Here is a 27196-nt window from a genome sequence, read left to right as displayed (position 1 = left end):
CTACCTATAGAAGAAGTGTGGAAGGTATTCAAACTATAAAAGGCCTGTGGAAGGTTTTTCAATATGAAGAACCTGGGGAAGCTCTTTTATCTACAAAATACCTGTGGAAGGCATTCTATCTATAAAAGGCCTGTGGAAGGTCTTCTATTTATCTATCCCAAGGATATTTTTAAAATACCTTCTATACGGGAGATACTTTTCAATTAAATGATTTCTCCAAAGGTCTTCAAGCTATAGATAGCCTACAAATGATGCCATTGCTTCTTTGAGTCCTATGGAAGTTTTGAAATCTTTTCCATCCCCAAAGGACCTGTTGAAATTCCCCATCCCCGGAAAGCCTTTGAAGGACTCTTTAGTATTTAAAATGTTCTTCTTCTGCTGTTTCAAACAGTTACTGCCATTGACACCAAATGAAATTACCATTACCGGCTCAACAACTCAACAAATATGAATAATTCAATGTGTTTGAATATTGAATATCACTGCTCTCACCCTCCCCCACCCTTTAATATTGAAATACAAAACACGAAACGCAATGGAACAAAAAAAAAACTCCCCCCAAAAAAGGAAATATCTCCAGCTAAGAAAATTCAATTTGAAATGCAAATGAAATTCTGACTCTATTATCATCCACAGCAGAAGCAGCAGTGGCAGCTTCATCACGAGCAGCGTATTCTCAAAATCATTAATGTGTGTATGTGAGTGTGTGTGTGAAGCGTTACGTATTCATGGCAACTTCAAAGCTATTCAAAAATTCATTCATTTATCCATTTAAATTTTTGTGTTTTTGTATTTGTTGTTTTCGTTGTAGAACACATCCATCATCAGCAGCAGGATCTAACATCTCGTGTTGCAAATCAACTTCTGTGCCACATCCACTTTTGGGGCAAAGGAACGCAACAGACAGACAGCATCACTCAGAAGAGCCTTTCACAAATGTTGGTTCGTTCGTTAAGCACGCTTCTCCGTTTTTTTTATTGTTCTCCCTCATTCATCGCCGTTTTTTTGCTGGCCTCTCCTTCGTGCGTCGTTATCCTTTTTGTGAACAACTGCTTCAAAATTCTAATTAAATTACTTATGCTTAGTGCAACCATTGTCACGTTGCTGTTTGGCCACGTTGCATGTTCGGAGCAGTCGGTTCGGGGTTGGTCGGTTGCCATCGCAAAAATGAGCAACACCACCAGCAGCGACAGCAGTTGCAGCAGCAGCAGCCAGGACATCCACTCTCATTATGTGGCGCACAAGTGAATGGCCGATGATGATTTGTATTATCTCATAACATTTGAAAATGGTGAGGAGCCACCTCGCCCCCTCCCTTTAAAGGACATTCATCTCACAGACTGAACAATGGGACATGGTTTAAGTCAACTCAGCATAATTTTTTTGTGTTGGAATCGGAAGGAGGTCCTTAAAGAAGACCTAATGGTCTTCATGACAAGGAAGACTTAAATGTGTTCTATGTAGGAAGAGCTTTTTTGACTCCTATACGAAGTAGAACAATTGGTTTCTTTTCGGTTTTGGTGTTTGCCGGAAATACCTTTTGGACTTGCCGGGAAGAAGAAATTCAGCGAGATGACCTTTTGTTCCTTCTTCCATGAGAAGAACTTATGGTCTTCCATGAAGAAGACCGTTTGGAAGAATTCCTTCTTCTGGTCTTCCATGCGAAGACCTTCTTCTGGTCTTCTATGAGAAGACCTTCTTCCTACTTCTGGTCTTCTATGAGCATACGGTCTTCCATGAAGAGACGGTCTTCTGGTCATCTATGAAGAAGACCTCCTGGTCTTCTATAAAAAAACTTCTGGTCTTCTATGAGAAGACCTTCTTCTGGTCTCCTATGAGAAGACCTTCTTCTGGTCTTCTCTAAATAGACCTTCTGGCCTTCTCTTCTAAGAGAAGGCCTTCCGATCTTCTCACAGAAGACTTTCTGGTCTTCTATAAGAAAACCTTCTGGTCTCCTGTGAGAAGACCTTAATCTTGTCTTCTGTGAGAAGACCTTCTCGTCTTCTATGAGGAGACCGTCAGCTCTTCTGTGAGAAGACCTTCAGCTCTTCTGTGAGAAGACCTTCAGCTCTTCTGTGAGAAGACCTTCAGCTCTTCTGTGAGAAGACCTTCAGCTCTTCTGTGAGAAGACCTTCAGCTCTTCTGTGAGAAGACCTTCAGCTGTTCTCTGAGAAGACCTTTAGCTGTTCTCTGAGAAGACCTTCAGCTGTTCTCTGAGAAGACCTTTAGCTGTTCTCTGAGAAGACCTTTAGCTGTTCTCTGAGAAGAAGACATTCAGCTCTTCTCTGAGAAGAAGACCTTCAGCTCTTCTCTGAGAAGTAGACCTTCAGCTCTTCTCTGGTCTTCTATGGAGAAGTAGACCTTCTGGTCTTCTATGGAGAAGTAGACCTTCTGGTCTTCTATGGAGAAGAGGACCTTCTGGTCTTCTATGGAGAAGTAGACCTTCTGGTTTTCTATGGAGAAGAAGACCTTCTGGTCTTCTATGGAGAAGTAGACCTTCTGGTCTTCTATGGAGAAGAAGACCTTCAGCTCTTCTATGGAGAAGAAGACCTTCTTCTGCTCTTCTATAGAAAGACCATCTTCTGGTCTTCTATGAGAAGACGGCCTTCTAGTCTTCTATGGAGAAGAAGACTCTTCTGGCCTTCTATGGAGAAGAAGACCTTCTGGTCTTCTATGGAGAAGTAGACCTTCTGGTCTTCTATGGAGAAGTAGACCTTCTGGTCTTCTATGGAGAAGTAGACCTTCTGGTCTTCTATGGAGAAGTAGACCTTCTGGTCTTCTATGGAGAAGTAGACCTTCTGGTTTTCTATGGAGAAGTAGACCTTCTGGTCTTCTATGGAGAAGTAGACCTTCTGGTCTTCTATGGAGAAGAAGACCTTCAGCTCTTCTATGGAGAAGAAGACCTTCTTCTGCTCTTCTATAGAAAGACCATCTTCTGGTCTTCTATGAGAAGACGGCCTTCTAGTCTTCTATGGAGAAGAAGACTCTTCTGGCCTTCTATGGAGAAGAAGACCCTTCTGGCCTTCTATGGAGAAGGAGACCTTCTGGTCTTCTATGGAGAAGAAGACCTTCTGGTCTTCTATGGAGAAGAAGACCTTCTGGTCTTCTGTGGAGAAGACCTTCTGATCTTCTCTCAGAAGAAGACCTTCAGCTCTTCTATGGAGAAGAAGACCTTCAGCTCTTCTATGGAGAAGAAGACCTTCAGGTCTGCTATGGAGAAGAAGACCTTCTGGTTTGCTATGCAGAAGAAGGCCTTCTGGTCTGCTATGGAGAAGAAGACCTTCTGGTCTGCTATAGAGAAGAAGACCTTCTGGTCTTTTATGGAGAAGAAGACCTTCAGGTCTTCCATGGAGAAGAAGGCCTTCAGGTCTTTTATGAGAAGACCTTATAACGGTCTTCTATGAGAATGTGGCCTTCTCGTCTTCTATGAGAAGACCTTCTGGTCTTCCATAAGAAGACCTTCTTCTGGTCTTCCATAAGAAGACCTTCTTCAGGTCTTTCATAAGAAGACCTTTTGGTCTATAAGAAACCTTCTTCCAGTCTTCTATGAGAAGACCTTCAGCTCTTCTATGAGAAGACCTCCTGGCCTTCTCGTCTTCCATGCGAAGACCATTTGTTCTTCTCTGAGAAGACCATTTGTTCTTCTCTGAGAAGACCATTTGCTCTTCTCCGAGAAGACCATTTGCTCTTCTCCGAGAAGACCATTTGCTCTTCTCTGAGAAGACCATTTGCTATTCTCTGAGTAAACCTTCAGCTCCTGTATGAAAGGGCTTCCTCGTCTTCTATGAGAAAGTCGTCCGGTCTCGAAGGCCTTCTCCTCTTCCATAGGAAGTCTTCCTGGTCTGTTATTAGGCTTTGTTTTATTTTGTCTTTATCGACATGACATTGACTCATTTGATTTGATTTCGATTCGATTCTTCTTGGCAAATACAAATCGAAATAGAAGGAAAATCCTCAAATCTCCTTTGGCAGGATGAGACAATGCCATAGGACTTAGGACTGTGCATTATGGAAACCTTTCTCCGATATGGGGTTTTGTTCTGTTTTTGTTTCCTGTCTGTGCGTTTGTATTAAAGCTTAAGGTCTGTTGGTATTGTTGCCATAGGCATTGTTGTCGTTGATACCGTTGTCATTGCTCTGCATTTCTTGTTGTTGGTGGGGTTGTTGTTGTTGTTGTTGGGTATTGTAAACGACTTTAATGCGTTTCATTGTTAATGCCACGTGTCGGGCTTTATTAGTTCCATCGTTTCGTTGTTTCATAATTTAGTTTCGATTTTTTTGGTGAGGGGAGAGAGAGGGGGAGGTGGATTGAGTTGGGTGGCACGGGTGCGAACATGAAAAACACCCATCATCAGAGGCGGTAAATGTGACAGGCGGACTGGCGTTCGTTCGGTCGTCCATCAGCCCGATGATGGTGATTGCACGCTTTTACGCTTTTACATGCATTACTCAAAACAACAAGAACAACAACACACTATGCTTTGTTGGCTATTTTCTATTCAGGATAATGTTTTGCTGCTGCTCCTGCCACATTGGTGTGAGTTGGAGTGTGTGTGTGTGTGTTGGCCAAGATTGTTGCATGCCAGACAAAAACCATGGTCCCAAAACAAGAATAGACATGTCATACATTTATTAAATTTGGATATTTTTAGTTTTGTTGTAAATTTGTTGTTGCTGCCGCTGCTTTGCATTAATGTAAGCGACATCCTCTTTAGAACAATACACCCCAAACCTAACAACGTTATGAAGATAAAAATCGCGAATTGGCGGTGGGGGAGAGGTATTCGAAAAGGGAAAACAAATTTCATTGTCAATGCTTTAATGGAAATTAGTTAGAACAACAACAACAACATCAAGGAAACAAAACAATCACGGCAATTATTTAAAATCTGCCGAGCTTCCATTTTTTCGAACACGAAAGGTTTTATTTTTATAATCCTTTGCCTGATTTTGATTTATTTATATCGATTTATGTAGGTATTGAATCTAGTTTATTTGGTTGATAAATTAAAATGCGGAAAAAGTGTCCTTTCAATCCTTCCGTAGCCATGAAATTTGATATTTTTTGTGGGGGGTTTTCGGTTATTTATAAATATCGAATTTATTAATAGTCGTTAGATAAAAATGAACGTTTGCATGGGAAGTGATTAGAATATCATATCGGATTTCCTTTTAGATTAAAAATTTGATTTTGGAGTCTTCCAGAATTTCCGTTTTTATTTTAAAGGAAATATAAAAGGCCCGACTAGACGTAAACGGAATTATTTACAAAATATATCAAAAATTACCTGTTCCGAATAATTGTTCGCATAAATTTTTGAGACATTTTAATATGTTCCTAATTTCGGCAAAGATTTTTGATATATTTCCCCAAATATTGTGGTTACAGTGTGCATATTACGGCTGCGGAGGAATAAAATAACAAATCGGATGAACAATATATATGGGAGCTATAGCTATATCTGAATCGATCTTTGGCACACTAGCTTCTAGACTTAATTCGGTCGTTTGTGCCAAATGCCATCCCATTTGGGCAAATATTACACGTTTGGTGCACAATAAAAGGTAAATCGGACGAAGTTATATATGGGAGCTATATCCAAATCTGAACCGATCTCGATAAAATTTAGCAAAGGTATTTCTGAGCTGTATTTGATATATTTCCCCAAATATTGTTGTTACAGAGTGCATATTACGGCTACGGAAGACAAAAATAACAAATCGGATGAACAATATATATATATGGGAGCTATAGCTATATCTGAACCGATTTCGATCAAATTTGGTATACTTATTTTCAGGCCTAATTTGGTTGTATGTGCAAAATTCCATACTATTCGGGCTGATATTACACGTTTGGTGCACAATAAAAAGCAAATCGGACGAAGATTTATATGGGAGCTATATCTAAATTTTGACCGATTATCTCCAATTTCAATAGGGTTCGCCCTTGGGTCAAACAAATTATCTGTGCAAAATTTCATCTGGATCGGGTAATAAATGCGAACTGTACTTTGTTCACAAAAATACATGGACAGTCGGACGGACGGACAGACGGCATAAATCGACTCAGAATGTGATTCTATGCAGATCATCAAAAGGAACTATGGGTCTATCTCGTTTCCTTTTGCCTGTTACAAACAAATGCACAAAGACACAATACCCTGACCATCTTGTGGTGTAGGGTATACAAATGTAAAAACTATGGCGTTTGACTTTGTTGCAGTTTTTTCATCTCATCCTGTAAAGACCTAACACGAACTGTTGGAAGGAATCAAAAAATTTACGGTGAAATCGTTTACGAAGTGGCGGGCACTTACCAGTATGTTTTATTATTATATGCCCGAGGCCTATTAGGAACACCAAGTTCAAGATAATCATTTCGAAAATGTCACTAAATCATCGAATATTGAGAGGTACCGTTTTATGGGAGACATGGATCAGAACAGGAACTTTTCTGTCGTAGGAGGTAGTACCCATTACGAACTCCAAATACTAAATTTGAAACAATTCAGGTGGAAAGTATGACACAAATCATTAAAATACCATAGGGTCTAAAATGTATATTTTGAGGTGTTAAAAACGGAATGGTACCAGGGTAGGTTAGGGTATGAAAAGTAAAATTTTTAAAATTTCCCAAAGCATTTTAGTTTTTCAGACAGTTCAACATATAACAATTATTAATTCTGTTTTTATTAGTAAAATTTTTGCTACTTTTGAGAACAAATCTATATTTTATTTTATACCTCTCACCAAAAGTGCCTTGCATGGGAAGTTGAGAGATTCTAAAAATTTTCATCCAAAACTACAAAACTGAATATTATTTTAAGATTTGAACATTTTGACACCATTTTGATGCAAATTTTCCTACGCCTTGAATTTCAACCTTATCACAGCAGAAGTGACCCATATCAGAAAAATGCAGAACTTTAACTTTAGTACTTATGGTGCAATTTTCCGGTCAAAAAAAACTTGTGGGAGTTCAAAAACTTGTCTTATGAAACACTTTGAACCTAATGCCCACTCCAAACTTTAACACCATTCGCAACCACTTGCAAAAAGTAAATAAAATAAAATACCAATCTCCATAAGTCAATGCCACCCAAAAAAAGAGAGCAGCAGCTTTACAACTTCAGCAACGAAAACTAAGACATGCGCTTTGATGATAACCACAAAACAAAAAAAAAATCAAATTTTCTCAGACATTTGCAATGTTTTGCAGTCGAAAACCCATGTACATTTCGAAACAAATGTTAGATAGATAAAGCTACATAAGAGACTTGTATGTACTGAGACATACATATGTACATAAATATATATACATGTTATAAAGTACATGTGAATGTAGGTATGTAAATCTTTATTGACATGGTTATGTGAATAAATAAATTTGTAACGTCGACAATTGTTGATGCCTGACTTGATGATTGTGGGAAATAAATCAAAAACAGGTGTGGAGATATTTGAATGAATATTTTTTTATACCCTACACCACAAGGTGGCCAGGGTATTATGTCTTTGTGCATTTGTTTGTAACAGGCAAAAGGAAACGAGATAGACCCATAGTTCCTTTTGATGATCTGCATAGAATCACATTCTGAGTCGATTTACGCATGTCCGTCCGTCCTTCTGTCCATGTATTTTTATGAACAAAGTACAGTTCGCATTCATTGCCCTATCCAAATGCACAATTGCACAAATCATTTGTTTGGCCCAAGGACGAACCCTATTGAAATTGGAGATAATCGGTAAAAATTTAAATATAGCTTCCATATATATCTTTGTCCGATTTTCCTTTTATTGTGCACCAAACGTGTAATATCAGCCAAAATAGTATGGAATTTTGCACATACGAATTGAATTGAGTCTAGAAGGTAGTATGCCAAATTTGGTGAAGATCGGTTCAGATATAGCTATAGCTCCCATATATATTCTTCATCCGATTTGTGTATTTGTAACAACAATATTCAGGGAAATATATCAAATACAGCTCAGAAATACCTTTGCCAAATTTTATCGAGATCGGTTAAGATTTGGATATATCTTATCTTTATCTGATTTCAAATTAATTTTGCACCAAATGGGCAATACAAGTCCGAATTTAAAAGATACAAATGATACGGCATATTAAGTCCTTTGAACTTTAAATTATAACTATAATTATAGCATGTATGATTGAATTCTCCCGTAAAAAGTTGTAATTGTTATGTGAAGCTCTACTAAATTAGCAAAGTGGTGTAGGGTATCATAAAGTCGGCCCCGCCCGACTTTAAGACTTTTTTTACTGTTTTTTTTTTTTTTTTTTTTTTTTGAAATATGCATTTCGTATGGGTTACGGCAAATTGTAAGCATGAATTTGAGATTAAAATTAATAGATATGCAATATTTACAGAAATGTACAATTTGAACATTTTGGTACTTTTCTGCAATACAAGGGTTATTTTGGTCGAAAATATTAACCCTCAATCTGGTCAAGGAAATGACTTTGTTTTTCTTTTTTAAAATATACTACAACATTATTTGTCATAAAATTCTACTATAGATTCCAAAATACATCAATTGTCTAAATCTTACCCAAACGCCAGAAATGCATAAATACACATTTTAGAGATGAAGCCGAACTAAGTTTATTCAAAATTCCCCAAAAAGCGCAACTTAAGAAGGGTGGTGTCAAAGAAAAAAATATTCCTCATCAATTTTCTCTACAGATTGAGATAAAAAAAACTGCAACCAACTTCAGACTGCTGTCATTTCCAAGCCACTCGTCCGGCAGCTGTTAAAATTATTCCAGTGACAGCTTAATATATTGTTTACAAGCGTACAAAAGCATTTTGGTGAGAATTTTCCAGAAAAAAAATTATTCGGAATGGAATTCAAGCGAGGTAGTGTGATTTCTTTATATTTGGCTGGAAAACCACAAGTGGCTATCGTTAAAGCACTCCAGCATTTAAATGTGTATAAATCGTGTGTGTCTCGTACCATCGCTCATTACCATGATACTGGTCCGACGTCAAGGAAATGGACGGAAGAAAACAGCAACGTCAGCAGAAATGGTTCGAAAATTTAAAAAGCGACTTGATCGAAACTCGCGTCACAGTGGCCGAAAAACGGCTCGTTAGCTGAACATATCGCAATATTCCATTTGGCAAATATTGGAAAATGAGCTCGGGTAAAGCCATTGAAAATCCAAAAGTGCAAGAACTTATACCGCAACAGAAAGAAAATAGTCTCAAAAGAGCTAAAGAGTTGCTTCGCTTGGCCGTAAATGGTGAACTGCCAAATTTGGTTTTTTCCGACGAGAAAACAGACGTTGTCCAGCAGTTTATAAACAAACCAAATGGTCGAGTTTACTTGCCAAAGAGGTCAGCTGAAAATGTGCACCTTCGGTTGGCCACCAGAACTCAAGCGCCGGCCATGGTGATGGTGTGGGCCGCCATAACAGCCGCTCTCCGCTCATATTAATCGACCATGGCATCAGAATAAATGCCGATCCATTTTGGAAGATTTCTTTTGAAATTATGCCATGGAGTAATGCCCAGATATCGCCCTTAGCATTTTGACCAGGGACATTTGCCCAATATTTAAGAATTCCATCATGCTGTTAGTTGTTGTGGCCCATTTCATCCAAAATGTTAGAATTCATTCCTGTCCTCAACTTCAATTGTGTGATCAGGACATTTTTTCTGTTTTTGGTTCATTTGAACCCCTGAATATTTTGCGATCATATCCAAAAGCAAGAGGCTCCTATGTATCTCCAAATTTAGACTCATCTATATGAGTTGCTTTTCCACGATATTTAGCTATATTCATCAACGAAATCAGCATAAAAAAGCCTTTTGTATTTCGGATATCATCTGAAAGTAATGTTGGAATTTTTTCACAAAAAAGTAGTGGTCCATTCTAACCGCTGTCCTAAACTCTAACTTCATGCGATATTTCGTGTCCTTTGTGACCTTTATAACGGCTGCAAAGTCAGGAATATTTTAAGTCATTGGTCTATTTCAACCCCTAAATATACGGCGGACATCTTCGAAAACAATAGGCCTAACCTCCTGAGCCTAACCCTAACCTTGTGAAAATTTTCGTGAGGATGGAACGATATTTGCATTCTGTATATAATAACCCCAACCTGTGTTGTAAGGTGAAAAAAAATATTACAAAATATACACTTCCATATTATAAGTCAAATTATAAATCGCATGCGATAAAAAAAATTGAAAAATTAAAAAAATGTCACAAAATACTACAAAATCTATATTTCCATCATTATTTGTATATTTTTATGCGATTTTTTAGATTTTATAATTTTATGCCAAGAGCGCATTCTGAATTGACAAAATTTGTCAAAATCGGACCAGCCATTCTTGAGATATAAGCATCCTAGCTTCCTTTGTATATGTACATTGTATACATTTAGCTCTATATTTCCGATATATTTACTATCGGCATCTACGCAACGGTCAGAATTGACCTGTTCGTCTATTTGTGATTTCGCCGGCATTAAAAATATTCGCGGTTTAATGGAAAATTTGACTTTTATTTAACACAAATGTTATGTTCTATTTCACCCACTAAATATTACCCGATGATCATCAAAATTGGAAGACTTCTGCCCAGCCCTAAGCTCTAGCCCCATGCTAGCTTCCGCATCGATTGGTCTATAATTGCAACCTTCTGCAAAATCAGGAAATTTTTCAGTTTTTAATCCATTCAACGCCTAAATATTATGCGACCATCTCTAAAAGTAATAGGTGTCTATTCTGGCCCTAGCCCCACCTACATTCTAAATTTCGTTAAGATCGGACAATAATTGCAGACGGACGGACGGACATACATAGCTAGATCGTCTCAGCTCGGTGAGTCCAGGTGAGATCCATACATACTTTCCTATGTGGGAAACCAATGTTTCGAGGTGTTACATAATTTTTGACCCAATCAAACTTATAATACCCCCAACACATAGTGTTGTAGGGTATAAAAATTAAATTTTACAGCTGTAAGTATAATATTTATGAATATTCATTTTTTGAATTTTTTTTTCCCTTTTTAAAAAATTGAGTCAAAATTTCCCAACAACCTACATTCTTGGCGATATTGTCAAAAGAAAAAAATATTCAAAATCAAATTTCATTACAAGTCTCTGAATAAAAGAAATCTGTAGCCATAGTATTAAGTATCTCTAACAGTCCTTTATTTATAGTTTTGGACCATATTTTACTATTTTTTTACTATAGATTTTCCTTCCTGATGGTTTTTCGACACGAATTCGTCAAAAAGTATAACTTATTCAATAAAAAATAGGCTTAACTTAAAAATCACAAAAAGCAATATTGTCTTTAAAAATCCTTAAAACTAATACAACCAAGGTTAGTCTACAATTGACACAATATCTGATGAATATCTGTTTTTTTGTAGGACACCAAGTATTTTTAGAAAACTAATCCATCATTAACTGCGACATGAATGCCAAGAGGCCAGAGCTGTAGCTGGCATGGCATGGCATGTAAACTAGGCTTGTTAATTGTCTATTATTTGTTTGACATTTGTTCCACAAAAAAAATAAAAACATAAAAACACACAGACAAATTAAGAAGGAGGACACTTTAAGTGGACTCTGTCATCAAACAGATCTACATCTCAAACACACACATACTCCGGCGCACACATCCTTACACAGGCATTTTTTAGATTTTAATCCTTGCCTTATCACTTGATTATGTAGGCAATACAAACTACATTGTAATACATTGCATGCATGTGTGTGTGCATAAGATTGAGTGCGTGGGTGTGTGTGCTTGTCTACTGATTTGACAATGTGTTTATTTTTCCTGCTCCATCTTCGCATATTTATTCCTTCTTCGTCCTGCATTGAATACTTTTTTTCCCTGGTGAGAACTTAATCCTTTGGATTAAGTTTTTCTGTAGTTCTCCTGAGTGAGTGCATGTGCCTAAATGTGTTTGTGTGTGCATTAGGGCTTACTCTCTCTCTTTCTCTCTCCCTCTCTCTCTCTCACTCTCTCTCCATATCATCGCTGACATTGATGCTAATATTTTATTTTCTTCATTCTTGAGTCTTGACTTGATTTCATTTCATTTTCTTCGTATTCGTCATTGTGCTACATACAAACAAACTTTCATAGATAAATCTTGGCGTCCCGCATGTACACACATACTTCATTCGAATGCCACGATGGCGAGGATATGGAATGTCAACGGATTTATGCATTCCGCATTTTAACCCAGTTTTGAGTTTTCGTTAAAACTGATTATTTTTTTTTTCTTAGCTTCTGAGGAAAGTGGCACCTCAATGCCAAAGCTTTCGGATAAATAGAGGAGCACATCTACAGGGTGAGATGAAAACCAGTAAAGAAAGTCCTAAAGTCGGGCGGGGCCGACTTTATGATACCCTACACCACTTTGCTAATTTGTAGAACTCCACATAACAATAAAAATTAAAGTTCAAAGTACTATATATGCCGAAGCATTTGTATCTTTTAAATTCGGACTTGTATTGCCCATTTGGTGCAAAATTAATTTGAAATCAGATAAAGATATATATGAGAGCTATATCCAAATCTGAACCGATCTCGATAAAATTTGGCAAAGATATTTCTGAGCTGTATTTGATATATTTCCCTGAATATCGTTGTTACGGAGGGTATATTACGGCTGTGGGTAACAAATACAACAAATCGGATGAACAATATATATGGGAGCTATATCTATATCTGAACCGATCTTCATCAACATTGACTTACTAGCTTCTAGACCCAATTCGGTAGCATGTGGAAAATTCCATCCCATTTGGATAAATATTAGACGTTTGGTGTACAATAAAAGGTAAATCGGACGAAGTTATATATGGGAGCTATATCCAAATCTGAACCGATCTCGATAAAATTTAGCAAAGGTATTTCTGAGCTGTTGTTACAGAGTGCATATGACGGCTGCGGCGGACAAAAATAAGAAATCGGATGAACAATATATATGGGAACTATAGCTATATCCGAACCGATTTCGATTTCGCTGATATTACACGTTTGGTGCATAATAAAAAGCAAATCGGACAAAGATATATATGGGAGCTATATCAAAATTTTTACCGATTATCTCCAATTTCAATAGGGTTCGTCGTTGGGCCAAACAAATGATTTGTGCAAAATATCATCTGGATCGGGCAATAAATGCGAACTGTACTTTATTTACAAAAATACATGGACAGACGGCATAAATCGACTCAGAATGTGATTCTATGCAGATCATCAAAAGGAACTATGGGTCTATCTCGATTCTTTTTGCCTGTTACAAACAAATGCACAAAGACGTAATACCCTGACCACCTTGTGGTGTAGGGTATAAAAACTGCAACATAGTCAAACGCCATAATTTTGCATTTTTTTTTTAATTTTTTTTTTTTTTTTTTTTTTGTATGAAAGCAAAAAAAATCGGAAAGGGCATCAAATTTAGAATAAGTTTGGATTTGTTCGAATTGGTCACCTTTGGCACGAATTATGGCCTTCAAACGGCCAACGAAACCGTCACACGCTGCCCGAATGTTGCTCTGCGGTATTTTGGACCATTCCCGGTGAAACGATTGCTTGAGGTGATCGACACTTTGGTATTTTTTAGTGCCAACATTGCTTTCCAAAATACTCCAGACACAATAGTCCAACGGATTGGTATCCGGAGATTTTGGAGGCCATTGTGTGCTGGAAATGAATCGTGGAACCTTATTTCGTAACCATTCTTGGGTGGCGCGAGCTGCGAGTGCGATGGTGCTGAGTCCTGTTGGAATGTCCAATGCCGCCAAAATGTTTGCGTGTCCAAGGCTCCAGAATATTTTCGCGATAATATTCGTCATATATTCTAATGCCACGGTCGACTAATACGAGCGGAGTGCGACCATCGGCTGTTATGGTGGCCACACCATCACCATGGCCGGCGCTTGAGTTCTGGTGGCCAACCGAAGGTGCACATTTTCAGCTAACCTCATTGGCAAGTAAACACGATCATTTTGTTTGTTTACAAACTGCCGGACAACGAATGTTTTCTCATCGGAGAAAACCAAATTCGGCCAAGCGAAGCAACTCTTTAGCTCTTTTTAGTATATTTTCTTTCTGTTGCGCGGTGTAAGTTTTTGTACTTTTTGGAATTTCAATGTCTTTACCCCGAGCTCATATTTTTTAATATTTGCCGAATGGAATATTGCGATATGTTTATCTCGCGAGCCATTTTATGCCCACTGCGACGTGGGTTTCGATCAAGTGGCTTCTTTACTTTTCAACCATTTCTGCTGATGTTGCTATTTTCTTCCGTCCACTTCCTTGACGTCGGTCTACGATACCAGAATCACGGTAACAGTAACGAGCAATGGTACGAGACACAAAAGATTTATTCACATTTAAACGCTGGAGTGCTCTAACACCACTTTTGTTTTTTCAGCCAAATATAAAGAAATCACCCTTGAATTCCATCACGAATAATTTTTTTTTCTGGAAAATTCTTACCAAAATGCTTTCGTACGCTTGTAAACAATATAATGAGCTGTCGCTGGAATAATTTTAACAGCTGTTGAACGAGTAGCTTAGAAATTATAGCAGTCTGAAGTTGGTTGCATTTTTTTCATCTCACCTTGTAAACTGCCCTAAAACGGGATCATAGCAAGTCAAAATATTCTACAAAATTATTTGACATACAACTCAACTATAGGTCTCGAACGACATCGAAATTCTTAATCTTACCCAAACGCCAGGAATTTATAAATATTTTTCGCATTAAAGCCAAACTTCATATGAGTTCATGCTAAATTCTCACACAAAGCATAATTTTAGAAGAGACAACATTTTTCTTCGTCAAATTTCACTATAAGTCACGGAAGAAAATAAATCTATATTTCCATTATATATTAAAATATTATTTGCATCAATGTTGCCAAAAAAAAAACTTGAAAACATTTCCCAATTTTTTGGAGCAATTATTCCTCGGACTTTTTTTGAGTTAATACATGAAAGTAACATAAAATTTCATTTTAGGCAGAAAGTGTCAAAAGAAGAAATATTCTATTCTTAATTTCACCATAATTCTCAGCACAAACTTTATATGTAGGTATAATAGTATAAAAGAAAATTACGTTCGAAATTTATATATTACAAGTGTAATGTACGTGTTTACCTTTTTTACTGCTATTTAAAGAGGTTTCAATTCTGAACCAATATCTGCTTAAATTTTAATATTTTGTGGAAAATACAAAAGGAAGAAATATTCTAGATCAAATTTCAGTATAAGTCACCGAAGAAAAGAAATCTCTACTTCCATTATAAATATAAAAAATATTTGCATAAATATTGGCAAAAAATGTTGTATGCGAAAATATTTCTAAAATTTTTTGATTAAGTTTTCTGTCGCCTTTTTTCGAGTTGATGCATGAAGTTACATAAATTTTCATTTTAGGCTAGAAGTGATAAAAGAAGAAATATTTTACACAAAATTTCACCAAAAATCTCAGAACAAACTACATATCTAGGTATAATAGTTTAAAAGAAAATTACATTCGAAATTTATATATTACAAGTGAAGCGTACGTGTTTACCTTTTTTACTGCTATTTAAAGAGGTTTCAATTCCAAACCAAAATCTGTAATAACAATTTATTTTTTGAAGGAAGTATCAAAGAAAGAAATATTCTAGATCAAATTCTAATATAAGTCACCGAAGGAAATAAACCTCTATTTCTATTATAAATACAAACAATATTTACATAAATGTTGTCAAAAAAATTTTAAGCGAAAATATTTCTAAAATTTTTTGATTAAGTTTTCTGCTGCCTTTTTCGAGTTGATGCATGAAAGTTACATAAAATTTCATTTTAGGCAAGAAGTATCAAAAGAAGAAATATTCTACAGAATATTTTACTGTATATCTCAGAATAAATCATATTTCTAGGTAAAATAGTTTTTTAGAAAAATACAATCGAAATTATGTATTACAAGTGAAGCGTATGTCTTTACCTTTTTTACTGCTACTTAAAGAGGTTTCAATTTTAAACCAAAATATGTCATAACAGTTTATTTTTTGGAGCAGGTATCAAAGAAAGAAATATTCTAGATCAAATTTCAGTATAAGTCACCGAAGAAAAGAAATCTCTATTTTTATTATATATTAAGAAAACATTGGAATCAATGTTGACAAAAAAACTCAAAAAATGTCTTCATTTTTTAATCTGTTTTTTTATCCAGATTTTTTCGATTTGAGGCCTAAAACTATCTTAAAATATCGTTTTAGGTAGAAAGTATCAAAAGAACAAATATTGTACATAAAATTTCACTATAAATCTCAGAACGAACTACACCTCTAAGTTTAATAGTTTTTATGAAAATTATTTTCGAAAATTGCGCATTAAAAATGAATATATGGGTTTACGTTTACTGCTAATTAAACACGTTTGAATTCTAAGCCAATATCTGCCTTAATACTTTAGGTATTATCAAAGGCGGGTATCAAAGGAAGAAATATTCAAGACCAAAAGTCAGTACGTGTCATAAAAGAAAAGAAACCTCTATTTCCGTTATATATTACGAAAATATTGGCGTCAATATTGGCAAGGGAAAATATTTCCTTTTTTTTTTTGATAAATTTTTCTTTATACTTTTTACGAGTTGATGCATGAAAGTAACATAAAATTTCGTTTTAGGCAGTAAGAGTCAAAAGAAGAAATCTTCTACACAAAATTTCACTATAAATCTCAGGACAAACTATATATCTAGGCATAATAATTGTATTCGAAACCTGTATATTTTAAATGAGAAGAATATGTTTACGTTTTAATTGCTAATTAAACACGTTTCAATTCTAAGCCCATATTTGGCTTAATAGTTTATGTTTTGGGGAAGATTTCAAAGGAAGAAATATTCTAGATCAAATTTCACTATGAGTCACCAAAGGAAAGAAATCTATATTTCCATTATATATTAAGGAAATATTGGCAGCAATGTTGACAAAAAAATTAAAAAATGTCCTAATTTTTTTATATGTTTTTTATCCAGACTTTTTTCGAGTTGAGGCCTGAAACTATCCTAAAATATCGTTTTAGGTAGAAAGTCTGAAAAGAACAAGTATTGTACATAAAATTTCACTATAAATCTCAGAACGAACTACACCTCTAAGTTTAATAGTTTTTATGCAAATTATGTTCGAAAATTGCGTTTTAATAATGCATATATGGGTTTACGTTTTTTACTGCTAATTAAACACGTTTCAATTCAAAGGCAATATCTGCCTTAATACTTTAGGTATTATCAAAGGCGGGTATCAAAGGAAGAAATATTCAAGACCAAATTTCAGTACGTGTCACAAAAGAAAAGAAACCTCTATTTCTGTTATATTGGCGTCAATATTGGCAAGGGAAAATATTTCCTATTTTTTTTTTTTTTGATAATTTTTTCTTTTTACTTTTTACGAGTTGATGCATTAAAGTAACATAAAATTTCGTTTTAGGCAGTAAGAGTCAAAAGAAGAAATATTCTACACAAAATTTCACTATAAATCTCAGGACAAACTATATATCTAGGCATAATAGTTTAAAAGAAAATTGTATTCGAAATCTGTATATTTTAAATGAGAAGAATAGGTTTACTTTCTATTGTTTATTAAACACGTTTCAATTCTAAGCCCATATTCGCCTTAATAATTTATGTTTTGGGGAAGATTTCAAAGGAATAAATATTGTATATCAAATTTCACTATGAATCACCAAAGGAAAGAAATCTATATTTCCATTATATATTAAGGAAATATTGGCAGCGATGTTGACAAAAAAATTAAAAAATTTCCTAATTTTTTGATATGTTTTTTATCCAGACTTTTTTCGAGTTCAGGCCTGAAACTATCCCAAATTTTGTTTAAGGTAGAAAGTCTCAAAAGAACAAATATTGTACACAAAATTTCACTACAAATCTCAGAATAAACTACACCTCTAAGTTTAATAGTTTTTATGAAAATTATTTTCGAAAATTGCGCATTAAAAATGAATATATGGGTTTACGTTTTTTTTACTGCTAATAAAACACGTTTCAATTCAAGGGCAATATTTTCCTTAATACTTTAATTTTTTGGAGCAGGTATCAAAGGAAGAAATATTCTGGATCAAATTTTAGTATGAGTCACCAAAGAAAATAAATCTATATTTTAATTTTATATATCAAAAATATTTCCATCAATGTTTCCAAAAAATGTGCAAGGAAAATACTTCCTATTTTTTCCTCATCATTTTCCTCCAACTTTTTGGGTTCATATATGAAAGTTCACTTTAGGCAGAATGTGTCAAAAGACGAAATATTCTACATAAAATTCGGAGAAAGAAATATTTTAAATCAAATTTCAGCCCAAGTTACCAAAGAAAATAAATCTCTATTTTCATTATAAATAACACAAATATTTGCATAAATTTTGCCAAAAAATGTTGTAAGCGAAAATATTCCCTAATTTTTTGATCAAGTTTTCTGCTGCCTTTTTTCGAGTAGATGCATGAAACTAATATAAAACTTGGTTTTAGGCCGAAAGTATCAAAAGAGGAAATATTCTACACCAAATTTCACTATAAATCATAGAGTAAATTATATACTTACGTCTAATAGTTTTAAAGAAAATTGCATTCGAAATTTGTATATTATAAATAAAAATATAATGAAATTACCTTTTTACTACTTATTTAACACGTTTCAATTATACGCCAATATCTGCCTAAACTCTTCATTTTTTGAAGAAAGTATAAAAGGAAGAAATATTCCACATCAAATTTCAATATAAGTCGCCAAAGAAAAAAAAATCTCTATTTCCATTATATATCAAAAACATATTAGAATCAATGTCGCAAAAAACCAAAAATATTTCCTAATATAATGATAAATTTATCCTCGGCCTTTTTTCGATTTTTTGTATAAAAGTAAACTAAAATTTCGGTTTTGGTGGAAGGTATCAAAAGAAGAAATATTCTAGACCAAATTTTACAGCAAATATCAGAATAAACCATGCATCTAGGTCAAAAAGTTTTTAAGAAAATTACATCTTAAATGTATATATTACAAGCAAAAAATATCTGTATAGCAGTAAAAATCAAAATCAAAAACTCTCTGTTTGAATCATTCTTCCTTCTTTCTGTTCGAAGGAGTTTGAGTTTTCTTTTCTTTTTCTGAGTTAACGATTTCAAATAATATCCAATTCAAAGTTTATGGACATTTATCCCGATTCTCCATCATTTCACAACGATTCCATTTATTATTATTGGCCTGACATTACTGTGTGATTGTGACTGCGTTTGCTGTCATTCGATTTGACAGTTTTAAATTGCCATGGCGGGTGTTGACTGCAGAAACATATTTCTTTTATTTTTTCTTTATTTCTGCGCTCCACTTGTGCTAATGCATATCCATATCCACAGTAACTCACCCACCCACCCACCAAACGCTGCTGGCATTCATTTTTAGTCACCCCTTTTATTTTCGTGAAACACTTCCTCCCATCGCACTTTGCCCAACTCCTCCGGCTGTAATGTTGCAGCGGTTGGCCATTATTTCGTGTTACGCACGCTTAACAATCTGAACCAAAAAACCACTTTGAGAAATTAAAAAGGTTTTATTTTTTATTTTTATTATTTTTTGTACTTCGGTGTTTTCGTTGTTGTCGGCGAAAAAATTTGGATTCATATGTTTGTGTTCACGGTTAATAAACCAAACCGCAAATGAAATGTCAAATGAAGTGGAGAGGAGGGGAGTGAGCGTGTGATTTTTTATAAAGTCATTTCGGAGGTAAATTGTAGAATTACTAATTTTATTTTGAGAAGAATAAATGATCCTCTGTGCAAAAGATTAAAAAATAAGGGAAGGGAAGAAGTAGGAACTTTTTAGAAGCCCAAAAAATAAGCCCTCAGGTTAAAGTTAAAGTTTACAACCCACAGTAACCTAAAGAAAAGGGGTAAATTTTTCACTTTTCCATTTTTTTTTTGAAATTTTGGCTTTAAGATTCCTTGGAATCCGTGCCTATTGTGGGGAAATGTTTTTGTCGGAGATTTTAACCCTCAAGCAAGTTACCAATAACCTATTTTTTCCAACCGGATCCTGGCATGTCAATATTTACCACAACATAAGTTGCCACAAAATTCTATAAAGGGTCCCGAAAGAAATGAAAAGTCTAAATATTACCTAAGCGCCAGAATTAAAAAAAAAAAAAAACAATTTAAAACGCAGCTACGTAGACCGAGCCGAACCCTCCACCATGTGAAAGCAGGTTGCTAATTGTAAAAAAGTTCCGTTAAAAAATGCCGCTACAATTTTAAAAGTTCCAAACTTTAGGTATTACAGTTATATACAGGCGCTGTACGAAAACAAGGACCTCTACAGCCAGAGAAGATTGTGCCTATTACTCCAAACGCCAAGTTTGATTTAATTCTGTTCAAAAACGTAAATAAAATCATAAAAATACCGGGTATCGGAAGGTAGGGTCTAATATGGAGCTATGAGAAGCCGTAGATATGTAAAGGACATTTCTGCCATAGGAGGTAATACCCATAACGAACTCCAAATATCAAATTCGAAACAATTCCGGTGAAAACTATGAATCAAATCATCAAAATAACGAATATCTTATATTGAGACCATACCAAAATTTGGACATAACTTTGCAAGGATGTTTCCTACAACAAAAATATTTTAAATCTGCAGGTACAATTATAGGTAGGCTCAACAAAACGTGAATGTACATACCTCATTTTCATACTATGAGTCCTGCAGACCTAAAACACACTTTAGTAACATTTTAACAACCTACTTCATTTCATTCGGAAGCTAGGGTAATTTCACAGATGGACAGATGGTGGGACAAGTCAGAATACTCATATTGATTTTTCTCGATAAAATGTTAAGATACCTGATTTTATATTACCGAATTGAAACTCAATATACAGGATCAGATGAAAAAACTGCAACCAACTTCAGACTGCTGTCATTTCTAAGACACTCGTCCGACAGCTGTTAAAATTATTCCAGTGACAGCTCTTTATATTGTTTACAAGCGTACAAAAGGAATTTGGTGAGAATTTTCCAGAAAAAAAAAGTTATTCGTGATGGAATTCAAGCGTGACAGTGTGATTCTTTATATTTGGCTGGAAAACCACAAGTGGCTATCGTTAGAGTACTCCAGCATTTAAATGTGAATAAGTCTTTTGTGTCTCATACCATCGTTCGTTACCGTGATACTGGTAACGTAGCCCGACGTCAAGGAAGTGGACGGAAGAAAACAGCAACATCAGCAGAAATGCTTCGAAAAGTAAAGAAGAGCCGTGATTGAAACCCGCGCCGCAGTGACCGAAAATTGGCTCGTGAGCTGCTCATATCGCAATATTCCATTCGACAAATATTGAAAAATGAGCTCGGGGTAAAGCCATTAAAATTCCAAAACGTGCAAGAACTTACACCGCAACAGAAAGAAAATAGACTCAAAAGAGCTAAAGAGTTGCTGCGCATGGCCGAAAGTGGTGATCTGCCGATTTTGGTTTTCTCCTTCTCCGATGAGAAAACATTTGTTGTCAAGCAGTTTGTAAACAAACAAAATTATTGTGTTTATTTGCCAAGGAGATCAGCTGAAAATATGCACCTTCGATTGGCCACCAGAACTCAAGCCATGGTGATGATGTGGGCCGCCATAACCGCCGATGGTCGCTCTCCGCTCGTATTTATCGAGCGTGACATCAGAATAAATGCCGAATATTATTGCGAAAATATTCTGGAGGGTGTATTACAACCTTGGGCAAGCAAAAATTTTGGCCGCAGACCTAGGACTTTGCAACAGGACTCAGTGCACCATTGCACTCAGCACTCGCCACCAAAGAATGATTACAAAATGAGGTTCCTCACCTCATTTTTGGCGAACAATGGCGACCAAAATCTCCGGATACCAATCCGTTGGACTATTGTGTCTGGAGTATTTTGGAAAGCAAGGTTGTCACTAAAAATACCAAAGTGTCGATCACCTCGAGCAAGCGCTTCGCCGGGAATGGGCCAAAATACCGCAGTGCAACATTCGGGCAGCGTGAGACGGTTTCATTGACCGTTTGAAGGCCATAATTCGTGCCAAAGGTGACCAATTCGAACAAATCTAAACTTATTCTAAAAGTTTAAATTCTAAAACGTTATCTGAGAACCCAAAGAAAAGTGAGTAAAATTTTCGATTCAAACGAATTCAGATAAATGGTCAAATTTTTGACCATATTTGTCTTTTGTTTTCAGTCAGGCAAGTTTCGAACATGTGCCCTAAGTAGTAGTATAACTTTAGGCCCACATATTATTTTATAACTAAGATTCGATCAACGACAACTTTGCAACTATTAAAGAAAGTATCCGATTTGGTGTAAATTTCCCAAATTTCTTTCAAACTTAGATCGGGTTCGAAGAAAGACATTTCCACCCATCATTCCTGAATTTCACAAGTGCCACTTTTTTTCAAAATGCTCTTGGGCCGAGGATATATTGACAAGTCGGTCACAATGATTGAATCTATCACACATTTTTTTGCCCACCTCGCGACGCTTTCATTGCCTGTTTGAAGGCCATAATTCGTCCTAAAGGTGATCAATTCGAACAAATCTGAACTTAATCTAAAATTTGATGCTATTTCCTAAATTTTTTGTTTGCGACATGTTCACAAGAATACCTGGACAGACGGACGGAGGGCGGACTGACAGGCATGAATGGACTCAAAATGGACTCTCCCTGTTACAAACAAATAAACAGAGACATAATAGCCTTACCACTATGTGGTGTAGGGTATAAAAATCAGGAAAATATCAGAGCATCAGTATTGAATAGCCGCTTATTCTAACATTCGCAAATTTCCTGTTCTGTTTCACTGTCAAATAGCATAGATTTCTATAATTTAACCATGAATCGCCCTACAAACAAACAACGCAGCGACTCAATTTGGTACACAAATACGTAGAATTGTCGATTTTGAGGTAAAGATCAGCCAAAGGCTACAAAAAAAATATCCTGAAATAAATATGGTGCGGTATATGGGCGATGGCATTATTGAATATCCAACTCCAAAATACAACAGCTTGACTTGCATAACATGTGGTTTCAACAAGACGATGTCACATATCACACAGCTTGTGTAGCAATGGACTTATTGTAAGGCGAGTTCGGTGAATATTTTATTTTACGTTTGGATCCGGTCAATTGGCGATATAACCCCTTTAGACACTTTTTTGTGGGGCCATGTTAAAGTATGCTCTATTCAGACGAGCTTGTATTTGAAGACAGCATTGAAGCCGAAATGTTGGAAAGAGTATGCCAAAATTGCACTAATCGTATGGACCATTTGAGGCGCAGCCACTGTCAACATTTGCATCAAATAATCTTTTTATTCCGTCATAATTAAAAAATTTATTTAAAATATTTTTTCCCGAAATCTTTTCAAAGAAAACAAAATAACCACAAATATTTTTTTTTGGTTGGAATTACAAAGTTTCGGTACTGGCCAACCGACTTGTCAACCGCACCAACCAGGGACTTAAATTTGACAACACAAAAAGGGACCAACCACAAGCATTCAATGCCACCCACCCATCAAATGGCAGAATTTTAACACACCAAAAAGACAAAAAAAATGGGGGGGGGGTTGGCGAGATTCCATTAAATGTTCCCCTCCGCAGATGTAAGTCCACCAAATGCAAAGTTAAAAACGGGAAGGAAAGTAACGGAAATGTGCTTTAACGTATTTTTCATTTTTTTCAACAACTGTTGATGTTGCTTCTTCTGTTACAGTTATGTTTAATTTTATAGCATAAAGGGAGAGTAAGGTTTGTTGCTGGATCTGAGATTCCTCAAAATAGGGTTCTCAGATCCCAAAGAAAAGAGAGTAGAATTTTCGATTCAAACAAATGAACGAATCGATTCAGATAAATGGTCAAATATTTATCTTAGTCAGCAAGTTTCGAAGATCAACTTTTTGGTATAACTTTAGGTCCATATATGATTTCATAACTTTGATTCGATCAATGACAACTTTGGCAACCATACAAAGACCTTTTTGAAAAAAGTGGCATTTGTGAAATTCCGGAATAATGGGTGGGAATGTCTGTCTTCGAACCCTATCTAAGGGCGGAAATACATAAAGCCCATATTTGGCTGGCCTAAGTCATCGGCTGGCTTCTTCGGAAATGAACAAAGGAGCCTAGGGCCAAAATCAAATCAAGTCAACATAAAACTCCTTTGTTCATCTACAAAGAATCCAGCCGATGATTTAGGCCAGCCAAATATGGGCTTTATGTATTTCCGTCCTTAGATAGGGTTCGACGACAGACATTTCCACGCATCATTCTTGAATTTCACAAGTGCTGCCTTTTTTCAAAATGGTCTTGGACCGAGGATATATTGACATGTCGTTCAAACCGATTGAATCTATCACACTATTTTTTGTTGTCCGCCACGTAATGGAAAGTGCATTAAAAATGGTTTTGCAATTGAAACCACACTCTCATACGGCAGGACATTAAATTTTATACCCTCCACCATAGTATGGAGCTATATTAAGATTGCCATTCCGTTTGTAACACCTCGAAATATATATTTTAGACCCCACAAATTATATATATTTTCTGATCAGCATAAAATTCCATGTCGATTTTCCGATGTCTGTCCGTCTATCCGTCCGTCCGTCTGTGAAAATCACTTTAGCTTCCGAACAAATTGAAGTAGATTAATAAAATTTTACTCAATTGTATGTTATGTCTGCAGGACTTTTGGTATTGAAAATGGGCCATGTAGGTCCACGTTTTGGTATAGCCCCCATATAACGGAACCTCCCGATATTCGCTATTTTGACGATTTTAGCGACATTATTCACCGGAATTGTTTGAAATTTGGTATTTGAAGTTCGAAATGGATACCACAGCCTAAGAGAAAAAATTGTCTGTGCAGGTCCACGTCTTCATATAGCCCCCCTATATAACAGTACCTCTTGATATTCGGCATTTTGATGATTTTAGTGACATTATTCACCGGAATTGTTTCAAATTTTGATATTTGAAGTTCGTAATGGATGCTACAGCCTAAGACAGAAAATTATCTGTGCAGGTCCACGTCTTCCTATAGCCCCCATATAACGGTACCTCCCGATATTCGGTATTTTGATGATTTTAGCGACATTATTCACCGGAATTCTTTCAAATTTGGTATTTGATGTTCGTTACGGATACTACAGCCTAAGACAGAAAATTGTCTGTTTAGGTTCACGTCTTCGTATAGCCCCCATATAACGTTACCTCCCGATATTCGGTATTTTGATGATTTTTACGACAATATTCAACGGAATTGTTTCAAATTTGGTATTTGATGTTCGTAATGAATACTACAGCCTAAGACAGAAAATTATGTGTGTAGGTTACGTCATCGTATAGCCCCCATATAACGTTACCTCCCGATATTCGGCATTTTGATGATTTCAGCGACATTATTCATCGGAATTGTGTCAAATTTGGTATTTGAAGTTCCTAATGGATATTACAGCCTAAAACAGAAAATTGTCTGTGCAGGTCTACGCCTTCGTATAGCCCCCATATAAGGGTACCTCCCGATATTCGGTATTTTGATGATTTTAGCGATATTATTCATCGGAATTGTTTCAAATTTTGATACTTGAAGTTCGCAATGGATACTACAGCCTTAGACAGAAAATTGTCTGTGCAGGTCCATGTCTTCGTATAGCCCCCATATAAAAATACCTCCCGATATTCGGTACTTTGATGATTTTAGCGACATTATTCACCGGAATTGTTTCAAATTTGGTATTTGATATTCTTAATAGATACCACAGCCTAAGACAGAAAATGGGACCACGTTTTGATATAGCCCCCATATAACGGTACCTTTCGATATTCGGTATTCTGATGATTTTAGTGACATTATTCGACGGAATTCTTTCAAATTTTGTATTTGAAGTTCCTCATGGATACTACAGCCTAAAACAGAAAATTGTCTGTGCAGGTCTACGCCTTCGTATAGCCCCCATATAAGGGTACCTCCCGATATTCGGTATTTTGATGATTTTAGCGATATTATTCATCGGAATTGTTTCAAATTTTGATACTTGAAGTTCGCAATGGATACTACAGCCTTAGACAGAAAATTGTCTGTGCAGGTCCATGTCTTCGTATAGCCCCCATATAAAAATACCTCCCGATATTCGGTACTTTGATGATTTTAGCGACATTATTCACCGGAATTGTTTCAAATTTGGTATTTGATATTCTTAATAGATACCACAGCCTAAGACAGAAAATGGGACCACGTTTTGATATAGCCCCCATATAACGGTACCTTTCGATATTCGGTATTCTGATGATTTTAGTGACATTATTCGACGGAATTCTTTCAAATTTTGTATTTGAAGTTCCTCATGGATACTACAGCCTAAGACAGAAAATTTCCTATGCAGGTCCACGTCTTCGTATAGCCCCCATATAACGGTACCTCCCGATGTTCGGTATTTTAATGATTTTAGCTACATTATTCACCGGAATTGTTTCAAATTTGGTATTTGAAGTTCGAAATGGATACTACACCCTAAGACAGACAATTGTCTGTGCAGGTCCACGTCATCGTATAGCCCCCATATAACGGTACCTTCCGATATTCGGTATTTTGATTATTTTAGCGACAATATTCATCGGAATTGTTTCAAATTTGGTATTTGGAGTTCCTAATGGATATTACAGCCTAGGACAGAAAATTGTCTGTGCAAAAGCACGTCTTCGTATAGCCCCCATATAACGGTACCTCCCGATATTCGGTATTTTGATGATTTTAGGGACATTATTTACCGGAGTAGTGTCAAATTACGTATTTATAGTTCGTAATGGGAACTACTGTCTCTGACAGAAAATTGTCTATACAGGTCCAGGTCTTCGTATAGGTCACATATATCAGTACCTCCCTATATTCGGTATTTTGACGATTTTAGGTACAAAATTCGCCGAAATTGTTTGAGATGTCGTATTTGAAGTTCGTAATGGATACTACAGCCTAAGAGAGAAAATTGTCTGTGCAGGTCCACGTCTTCGTATAGCCCTCATATAACGATACCTCCCGATATTCGGTATTCTGATGATTTTAGCTACATTAATCACCGATTTTTTTTAAGTTTCACAT

At 35.9% G+C, this 27196-nt stretch overlaps 1 protein-coding gene across 1 annotated transcript in view; it reads right to left on the bottom strand.

Annotated features, from left to right (window-relative positions):
• The window catches only part of LOC101890312 (protein Skeletor, isoforms B/C), a 129644-nt gene that overhangs the window by 48454 nt on the left and 53994 nt on the right, over positions 1–27196 (bottom strand). The gene's annotated exons all lie outside the window — the stretch shown is intronic.

Source organism: Musca domestica, unplaced genomic scaffold (assembly GCF_030504385.1).
Source record: "Musca domestica strain aabys unplaced genomic scaffold, Musca_domestica.polishedcontigs.V.1.1 1, whole genome shotgun sequence".
NCBI classification, from domain to species: Eukaryota; Metazoa; Arthropoda; class Insecta; order Diptera; family Muscidae; genus Musca; species Musca domestica.
This window is presented reverse-complemented; position numbering and strand designations above follow the sequence as displayed.